Source organism: Hypanus sabinus, chromosome 14 (genome assembly GCF_030144855.1).
Source record: "Hypanus sabinus isolate sHypSab1 chromosome 14, sHypSab1.hap1, whole genome shotgun sequence".
NCBI lineage: Eukaryota > Metazoa > Chordata > Chondrichthyes > Myliobatiformes > Dasyatidae > Hypanus > Hypanus sabinus.
In genome coordinates, this window is record NC_082719.1 from 102,569,644 (window position 1) to 102,579,212 (window position 9,569).

General features: G+C 41.5%; 1 protein-coding gene across 1 annotated transcript in view; it reads right to left on the reverse strand.

The window, feature by feature from the left end:
* The window catches only part of me2 (malic enzyme 2, NAD(+)-dependent, mitochondrial), a 97,453-nt gene extending 95,605 nt beyond the window's left edge, over window positions 1-1,848 (reverse strand). Inside the window, exon 1 of the mRNA XM_059989726.1 lies at window positions 1,726-1,848. The gene's annotated coding sequence lies outside the window, so the exon portion shown is untranslated. The remainder of the gene's footprint in view (window positions 1-1,725) is intronic.
* Window positions 1,849-9,569: the final 7,721 nt, after the last annotated feature.

Consider the following 9,569-nt stretch of genomic DNA (forward strand, 5'->3'; position numbering starts at 1 on the left):
CGACTGCATTGTCAGGTGTGAGTCAACCTGAACAAGTATGATAAATATTTTAATTGCCTATTATTTTACGTATATTCATATGTTTTCATTGTTCAGTGAAATAGTCCTTTTATTTTTCAGGTTGACAGCTGGCTGACGTTATTTTTGGTTTGCTGCTGGCGGCAAATTTAAGTTTGGCATTTTTCATAAATACAAGAAGGACTCAAATAGACGTTGAGTATTTTACTTAAAAGTAACCTTCAACCCAACGTCTTTTTTTCGGAGTTCAAAATGTTTTTGTTGCATGCAGAAATGTAATTTCGTTTTCTCTGCAGGAGTTCATCAATTTCATAAATGCAACACATTATAGTTTGTTTATACATAGCATAAAGGCAAAACAAAACGTTGTATGCAGTGTTATTTCATTTTAAATGTCAAACGGGTTTTGCGGCTCCCAGTGTTTTCTTTTCTGTGGGAAACGGGTCCAAGTGGCTCTTTCAGTGGTAAAGGTTGCTGACCCCTGCACTAGCCTTTGTGTAAAGAAGTTACCTCTCAAGTCTCGTTTAAATCTCTCCCCTCTCATTTTGTACCTGTGCTCTCACTTTCTATTGTTGTAATACTGAACAGGTAAGATAAGGAATACTATGAACATGACCTCATTACTTTCAAAGTTCAATGTAACTTTATTATCAAAGTACCATATATAACCCTAATTCACTTTTGTGTAGGCATTCACAGTAGATACAAAGAAATACAATTGAATTAATGAAAAATCACACACAAAAACTAACAACCAATGTGCAAAAGACAGACTGCAAATACAAAAAAAGACAATTAAAAAAATAAATAATATTGAGAACATGAATCATAGTGTCCTTGACAGTGAGTCCACAGGTTGTGAAATCAGTTCAGAGTTGTGGTAATTGAAGTTATCCCTTCTGGTTCAAGAACCTGATGCCTGTTGGTGAGAGTTACCAGGATGCCGCCTGGGTTAGAGGGCATGTGCTATAATGAGATGTTGGACAAACTTAGGTTGTTTTCTCTGGCGCAATGAAGGCAGAGGGCAGATCTGATAAGAGATTTATAAGGTTATGAGGCATCATATCTGCTTAGCATTACTAAAAAGTCTAATACTAGAGGACATGCATTTAAGGTGAGGGGGTAATTTCAAAGGAGATGTGAGGGGCAAGAGTGGTGGGTCCTGGAATGCACTGCCTGGGGTGGTGGTAAAAGCAGATACGTTAGAAACTTCTAAGAGACCTTTAGATTGACTTTTTTTCCTCTTTTTGTATTTGCATAGCGGTTGTTTGTCAGGCTTGTTCTGTGGTTTTTCTTTGATTCTATTGTGTTTCTTTGTATTTACTGTGAATGGCCACAGGAAAGGAATCTCAAGGCTGGATAAGGCAACGTATATGTACTGTGATAATAAATTTACTTCGAACTTTGAATGTGAGGAAAATGAAATGTTTTGACATTGTGTAGGCAGAAGGGATTAGTTCAGTTGGCCTTTCCATTATTACTTTATTTGACCTTGTACTACATTGTGGGCCGAAAGGCCCGTTCCTGCGATGTACTGTTATGGCTTAAGTCCGATGTTAAAAGTCAGAGAGTGGCTTCAGACATCACCTCAGCATCAGCAACAAATTTCCCCTCAGACACCAGCCTCGCACTACTCACCCCGCCCGGTTCATTCATTCGGTCGGCCCCCGCCCCCCGGTTACTCTCGGGGCCCAGCAAGGCACTCACCGCTCCGCCGGCCACCGCCTCTCAACAGCCGGCCCGATGTGAAATCGAGCGCCCCGCTGTCAGCCCAGCCTTCCTCCTCCGTTCCGACCGCGTGCTGCCCTGACGTCGGCAAAAAGTGGGGCGGGACTCCGGCGGCGCTCAGCCATTCAGAGAGCACGGGTGCAGGAGATTGATGGACGGGCTGGTCCAATGGGAGCTTCGGCTGATCCTTTGATGTCCTATTGTCTCGCACTTTCGCTTTTTCAGAATCAGAATCAGGCTTAATATCTGGTATATGTCGTGACATTTGGTGTGTTGCGGTAGCAATACATAATAACAAAACGATAAATTACAATTAAAACAATATATTTTAAAAAGTCTAATTAAATAGGTAGTGCAAAAAGAGAGGGGGAAATGGTTAAGGTAGAGTACATGGGTTCATTGTCCATTCAGAAATCTGATGGCGGAGGGGAAGAAGCTGTTTCTGACACGTTGAGTGTGTGTCTTCAGGCTCCTGTACCTCCTCCTTGATGGTAGGCATGAGAAAAGGGCATGTCCTGGTGATGAGGTCCTTAATGATCGATGCCACCTTTTTGTGAAGGTGTCCTGGATGCCAGGGAGGTGAGTGCCCGTGATGGAGCTGGCAGCGTTTACAACTTTGCCTTTCCATTTTCCATCCAGTGTACAAAAAAGTACGTACCAGAACACTGAAGTAGACAATTGGGTCCTTTTTGTCTGTTCCACCATTCAATATGTGGAGCAATTCGATGGGATGAAAGGCCAAATTCTGCTCCTATTTCTTATGGACTTATGGTCTCAATAAAGACAAAGTAAATTTTATTGTCATAGGTCCAACAGCACCAGGTTCAGGGACAGTTATTACCCTACATCACAAAATTGCTTCCATTTTAAAATCCTGCTCGAGCTCTCAAGGTCTTTGTCCACCAGTATTTAAAATTTAAACAATCTCCTTCAAAAGATAATTGGCAGGTCTGCTTTTTTGATCTACACTCTTAAACTGTGGAATTCAATACCTAAAACTATAAAGGATACAGACTGTTTACTTTTAAATGCCAGCTCAAAACTTATTTATTTAACTTTGCTTTAAACTAACATCTTTTTGTCTTTTATGTTCATGTTTGAACTTCATCCCATTGTAAAACACTTTGAATTACATCATTTGTATGAAAAGTTCTCAGTTAATAAGTTGATAATATTATTAACTAGCTCCTGAACTAGCCTGGATAACTTCACTCATCAGAATATTGAACTGACTCTGAAGTTCAAAGTGCAAAGTAAATTTATTATCAAAGTGCATATAGGTAACCATCTACAACCCTGAGACTCATAAATCCATAATAGAATCAATGAAAGACTGCGCCAACCTGGATGTTCAACCAGTATGCAAAAGACTACAAACTGAAAATACCATTAGAAAATAATAATAATAATAATAAATAAATACGCAATAAGTATCAAGAACATGAAGTGAAGAGTCCTTGAAAGTGAGTCCATAGGTTGTGGGAACATTTCAAGGATAGGGCAATGAAGTTGAGTCAAGTTATGCTGTTATGAGTGCTGGACAGACCTGATGAAAATGAGGTGAAGAGTTAACCATTTCCCCCCCCCCCCAAGAACTATGAACTATTGCTGTTGCTATGTTGCTAAAGAGAGAGAGAGAGAGAGATGAAGCACAGAGGCAGGAACATCGGCTACAGATAAGAGGAAGAGAGAGACTGTTGATTTATTGTATTTTGACTCTTCCTGGATTACTTACCTTTCACTACAAGGACGTTAATTTGTTCATTAACATTCCTCAGGAGACAGCAGGAGTGGCCTGATTTGATGGACACAGTCATTTAGAGTTGATGGATGGATGGATAAGACCCCGTTAGTAGGGATAAAAGACAGGTCTGGGGGGACACCCTCAGTCACACCAGTGGACACTGAAAGAGTGTTGTGAACCCACAAGAAAGGTGGGGGCTTCGAGGACTGAACCAGGAGATCGGTCAATAAAGTGACGGCAGGACCGGTGGGGGCTTGTGTGTGTGTCCACTCATGCCAGTGACGAGTCCACTACAGAAAAATGGTCTAGCTGAAGAACAAAGGGGTCATAGCTGAATGACCACAACGATACAACGGAACAAGAAAGCAACAGAAGATTTGCCTGCTACAGCTGCCTAATCTCTTGCTCGCTCTCTTGCTCTCCCTCTCTCTCTCTCTCTCTCTCCAACAACTTACAATACAATAACCACAACTACCTCAGCATGCATGAACTGCACTGAACTTTATACTATCCTACGACAAGTCATTTACCCTAGACCTTGATAGAGCTTGTTTATTATTGCTTATTATTATTCCTACACTTTTATGTTTATTACTGCTAACCTGTTTTATATGTATATTTGCATTGTTGATACTGTATTGTGTAGTTTACTAATAAACACTTTTAGTTTTCAGTACCACCAGACTCCAACGGATGCTTCTATCTTTGCTGGTCTGTAAACCTAGTTACGGGGTACATAACAATGCTCTTTGGTTCAAGAGCCCAACAACCACAACCACAATCTATAGACTCAATTTCAAGGACTCTACAACTTATGTTAGACCATAAAGCAGTTAGATATAGGGGAGAATTAGGCAATTTGGCCCATCAAGTCCTTTTCATCATGGCTGATCCATTTCCCTCTCAGCCGCAATCTCCTGCTGTTGCTCCATATCCTTTCAAGAATCAAAATCTGCCTTAAATATACCCAGGGACTTGACCTCCATAGCTGCCAGTGGCAATAAATTCCACAGATTCACCACTCTCTGGCTAAAAAAATTCCTCCTCATCTCCATTCTAAAAGGACGCCCCTCTATTTTGAGGCTATGTCCTCTGGTCTTAGATTCTCCTACTGCAGGAAACATCATCTCCACATCCACTCTAAAAAGGCCTTTCAACATTTGATAGGTTTCAATGAGATCCCCTTCATTCTTCTGAATTCCGGTGAGTACAGGCCAGAGCCATCAAACGCTCTTCATATGACAATCCTTTCAATCCCACAATCATTTTTGTGAACCTCCTTTGAACCCTCTCCAGTGTCAGCACATCCTTTCTAAGATGAAGGGCCCAAAACTGCTTACAGTCCATCAATGAGACCTCAGTAGTGCTTTATAAAGCCTCAACATTACATTATTGCTTTTATATTCTAGTCTAGTCTGTTCTCAGTATTATTTATCTACTTTTTTATTATTTGCACAATTTGTCTTCTTTTTGGTTATTACTAAATCTTTATTATTTATTGTTTTTCATGAATTTTATTGTAGTTTTTATTTGCCCGTAACTGTCTGCAAGAAAACAAATGTCAAGGTAATATACAGTGACAAATACAGGATGTACTTTGATAATAAATTTTCTTTAACTTTCACTTTAATATGCAATTATTGCAGCAACAATACAAGTACAAAGCATCATATAAGTAGCTTTCATCAGGAAAACATCAACATGAGTTATAGAATCAGAATCAAATCTTATGAGATGTGAGGCATGTATGGGATGTCCAGGGAGGGGTAGCACTGCTGGTGAAGGGGCTTGTTGTGTCCATTCCAAGGCAGCTTATTCACCTTTGGGCCCGACCAGATGCTCAGCTCTCACCTGTGGCTCAAAGTAGCTGCTCATCCTGGTTCACCATTTCAACGGGTGGGCTAAACCAAGTGATGGTAGCCCCTGGGCCTCATACCATGGTGGGATAGGGACAGACCTGCCCTTACATGTGAAGCCAGCTCTGGCAATTGGGTGGATGAGATCTATAGTGAGATCCAATGCCCAGGAAGGCGGTTCTGCAAAGTTCCTTAGAGAGCAAAGGGCACGATGAGGCAATGAAGATGTCATGGTCATCCACTACAATCCAGCTGTAATGACTACTTGTACCACTGTACATGGACATTCAAGGTTAAGAATGAAACTGTTTCAGTGTAATGTGTTTTTCACTTTAAATCTTCCTCAGCACAGGTTTCCTGTCATTGTCGGACATGAACAACCAATTAATCAGTCAGATGATGTGAAATTTGTTTGTTGCCACAACAGTGCAATGCAAAAACATAAAGTTACCAGAATACTCTTAACTTGATTGAATAAGTGCAGCTCAGAAATACTCCAGCAACTCAACTCTATCCACAGTAGAGTAGTGGTTAGCAAGACGCTATTGCAGCTTGGGACGTCCGAGTTTCAGCATCCTCCGTAAACAAGTTTGTGCATTGCTTCCCATTTGCCTACGTTTCCTCCAGATGTTCCGGTTTCCTCCCACAGTCCAAAGACAGACCGATTAATAGGTTAGTTTGTCATTGTAAATAGTTCCATGATTAGGCTAGCGGTAAATCATGGCTCAAAGGGCCAGAAGGGTCTGTTCTATGCTGTATCTCTAAATAAATAAATTTAGAGTAACTTTTCTATGGCTTGTACTGTACCCCTGGCACAGAACAACAGATTTCGTGCCATATGTCAGTGATAATAAACCCGATTCTGATTCTGTCACTTCCTACAAAGTGAGAATATGGAGGATAAGAGGTAATAACCTGTCACTCCTAGATGAGCTGTTTGTGCACACTTTGATAGGGAGAACTATGATACACATCTCCAGATGACCCTGTAATCTCAGTCCTATGTAACTATGTAACTATTTCAGTAACTATGAAAATGGACAAGGGAGAGCCAGTGGATGTAGTGTACCTGGACTTCCAGAAAGCTTTTGATAAAGTCCTACATAGGAGATTAGTGGGCAAAATTAGGGCACATGGTATTGGGGGCAGAGTACTGACATGGATTGAGAATTGGCTGGCTGACAGGAAACAAAGAGTAGCGATTAACGGGTCCCTTTCGGAATGGCAGGCTGTGACCAGTGGGGTACTGCAAGGTTTGGTGCTGGGACCGCAGCTGTTTACAATATACATTAATGAATTTGCCGATGACACAAAGCTGGGTGCCAGTGTGAAATGTCAGGAGGATGTTATAAGAATGCAAGGTGACTTGGACAGGTTGGGTGAGTGGGCAAATGTATGGCAGATGCAGTTTAATGTGGATAAATGTGAGGTTATCCACTTTGGTGGCAAGAACAGGAAGACAGATTACTATCTAAATGGAGTCAAGTTAGGAAAAGGGGAAGTACAACGAGATCTAGGTGTACATCAGTCAATGAAAGCAAGCATGCAGGTACAGCAGGCAGTGAAGAAAGCTAATGGCATGCTGGCCTTTATAACAAGAGGAATTGAGTATAGGAGTAAAGAGATCCTTCTGCAGCTGTACAGGGCCCTGGTGAGACCCCACCTGGAGTATTGTGTGCAGTTTTGATCTCCAAATTTGAGGAAGGACATTCTTGCTATTGAGGGAGTGCAGCATAGGTTCACAAGGTTAATTCCCGGAATGGTGGGACTGTCATATGTTGTAAGTTTGGAGCGACTGGGCTTGTATACACTGGAATTTAGAAGGATAAGAGGGATCTGATTGAAACATATAAGATTATTAAGGGATTGGACACACTGGAGGCAGGAAGCATGTTCCTGCTGATGGGTGAGTCCAGAACTAGAGGCCACAGTTTAAGAATACGGGGTAGGCCATTTAGAACAGAGATGCGGAAAAACTTTTTCACCCAGAGAGTGGTGGATATGTGGAATGCTCTGCCCCAGAAGGCAGTGGAGGCCAAGTCTCTGGATGCATTCAAGAGAGAGTTAGATAGAGCTCTTATAGATAGCGGGGTCAAGGGATATGGGGAGAGGGCAGGAACGGGGTACTGATTGTGTATGATCAGCCATGATCACTGTGAATGGCGGAGCTGGCTAGAAGGGCCAAATGGCCCACTCCTGCACCTACTGTCTATTGTCCTTGAGGCAAATGTCCAGGCATTCTTCATGAGGGAGAATCCACAAAAGACGTCTAGTCCACACAGTGTACTGGCCGAGTACTAAAGATGTGTACAGACATTCTAAGAACTACTTAATCACCTCTTTTGCACGTGCCTCCACCACCACCCAGGGAGTACATTTCAGGCAAGCATTAACCACATGTAAATAGATTGCCCTGTGCATCTCCTTAGATATTACACCTCTCTGGCTTGGGGATGGTGGATTGTCTGTATATGTGGGTGGATGGGATGGAGGAAAGGGGCTTCTTCTGCTGTTGCAGTTTTGCTTTTTGTTGCTTGTTGAGTCCTGTGTTATTCTGCTGAGCATCGTGGGCATGCTATGTTGTCGCTGGAATGTATGGTTACATTCGTGGGCTGTCCCCAGTACGTCCTCTGATTGTGTTGGTTGTTAATGCAATTGGCCCAGTTCACTGTATGTTTCAACATTTGTGCAATAAGTAGGTGAATCCGATCTGAATCTAAATGCATCCCCTCTGGTATTATACATTTCAACCGTAGATAGAGGAAGTACTGTAGCTGTCTATCTATGCCTTTATCAGATAAACCTTTATCAAATCTCCACTCAGCCTCCATCACTCCAGAGAAAAAAACATCTCGAATTTGTCTAAGCACAAACAAGAGAAAATCTGCAGATGCTGGAAATCTGAGCAACACACACAGGCCTGAAACGTCGAATGTACTTTTTTCCATAGATGCTGCCTGGCCTGCTGAGTTCCTCCAGCATTTTGTGTGTGTTGTTCAAATTTGTCTAACCTCACCTTAAGCTCTCTGAGCACGTTTTCTAGTGCAGGCAGTATTCTGGAAGACCTCTTCTGCACTCTCTCCAAAGCCTCCATAGTCTTCCTGTAATTGGGCGACCTGGATGGAAAGCCATTATTCCAGAAATGGCCTAACCAGACTTTATAAAACTGCAACATATTTCCTAAACACAAGAGATTCTGCAGATGTTGGAAATCTTGAGCAATGCCCACAACATGCTGGAGGAACTCTGCAGGTCAGGCAGCATCCATCAGCATTGCAAAGACCGTGATTTCCTGGCTCTTGAACTCAGTGCCTCAAGTAATAAAGGCAAGTGAGCCATACACTTCATTTTGAATCAAAGTCGTTCATTATCATATATAACATGACATTTGTTGTTTGGGTCAACCAATCAATTTGCTTTCGAGGACCTTTGGACTTGGACCCCACATGAATATTTCTTGTAGAACTGAAAATGACACATTGAACGAATGACACAATACTAGATTGGATTGAACTGAACTGAACATTCCTGGACTGCTTCAATGACTTTATGATTTGATATTTTGTATTCTGATCTTCCTTGCTTTTTGCCATTTGCGCAATTTATTGGGGTTTTTTGCACATTGGGGGATTTGATGCTTCTTTGAACAAGTTCTATGATTTTCTTTGTTTCATGCCTGTCTTTGGGAGGACAAATCTCAGGGCTGTATACTGCATACATACTTTGATAATAAATATACTTTGAATCTTTAAAATAATGATTGAAGTTGAAGATGTTATGTTGAAGATGTTTAAGATGTTGGTGAAGCCTAATTTGGAATATTGGGTGCAGTTCCAGTCACCTACCTACAGGAAAGATATGAATAAAGTTGAAAGTGTACAGAGAAAATTTACAAGGATGTTGCCAGATCTTGAGGACTGGAGTTATAAGAAAGGTTGAATGGGTTAAAACTTTATTTCCTGGAGTGTAAAAGGATGAGGAGAGATTTGATAGCGGAATGCACAATTATGAGGTGTATAGATGAGTAAATGCAAGCAGGCTTTCTTCACTGAGAATGGGTGAGACTAGAACTAAAGATCATAAATTAAGAGTGAGACTAGAGGTCATGGGTTAGAGGTGAGAGACAAAATATTTAAGGGGAACCTGAGGGGGAACTTCTTTACTCAGAGGGTGGAACAACTGCCAGCAGAGGAGGTGGATACAGGTTTGATTTCAATATTTAA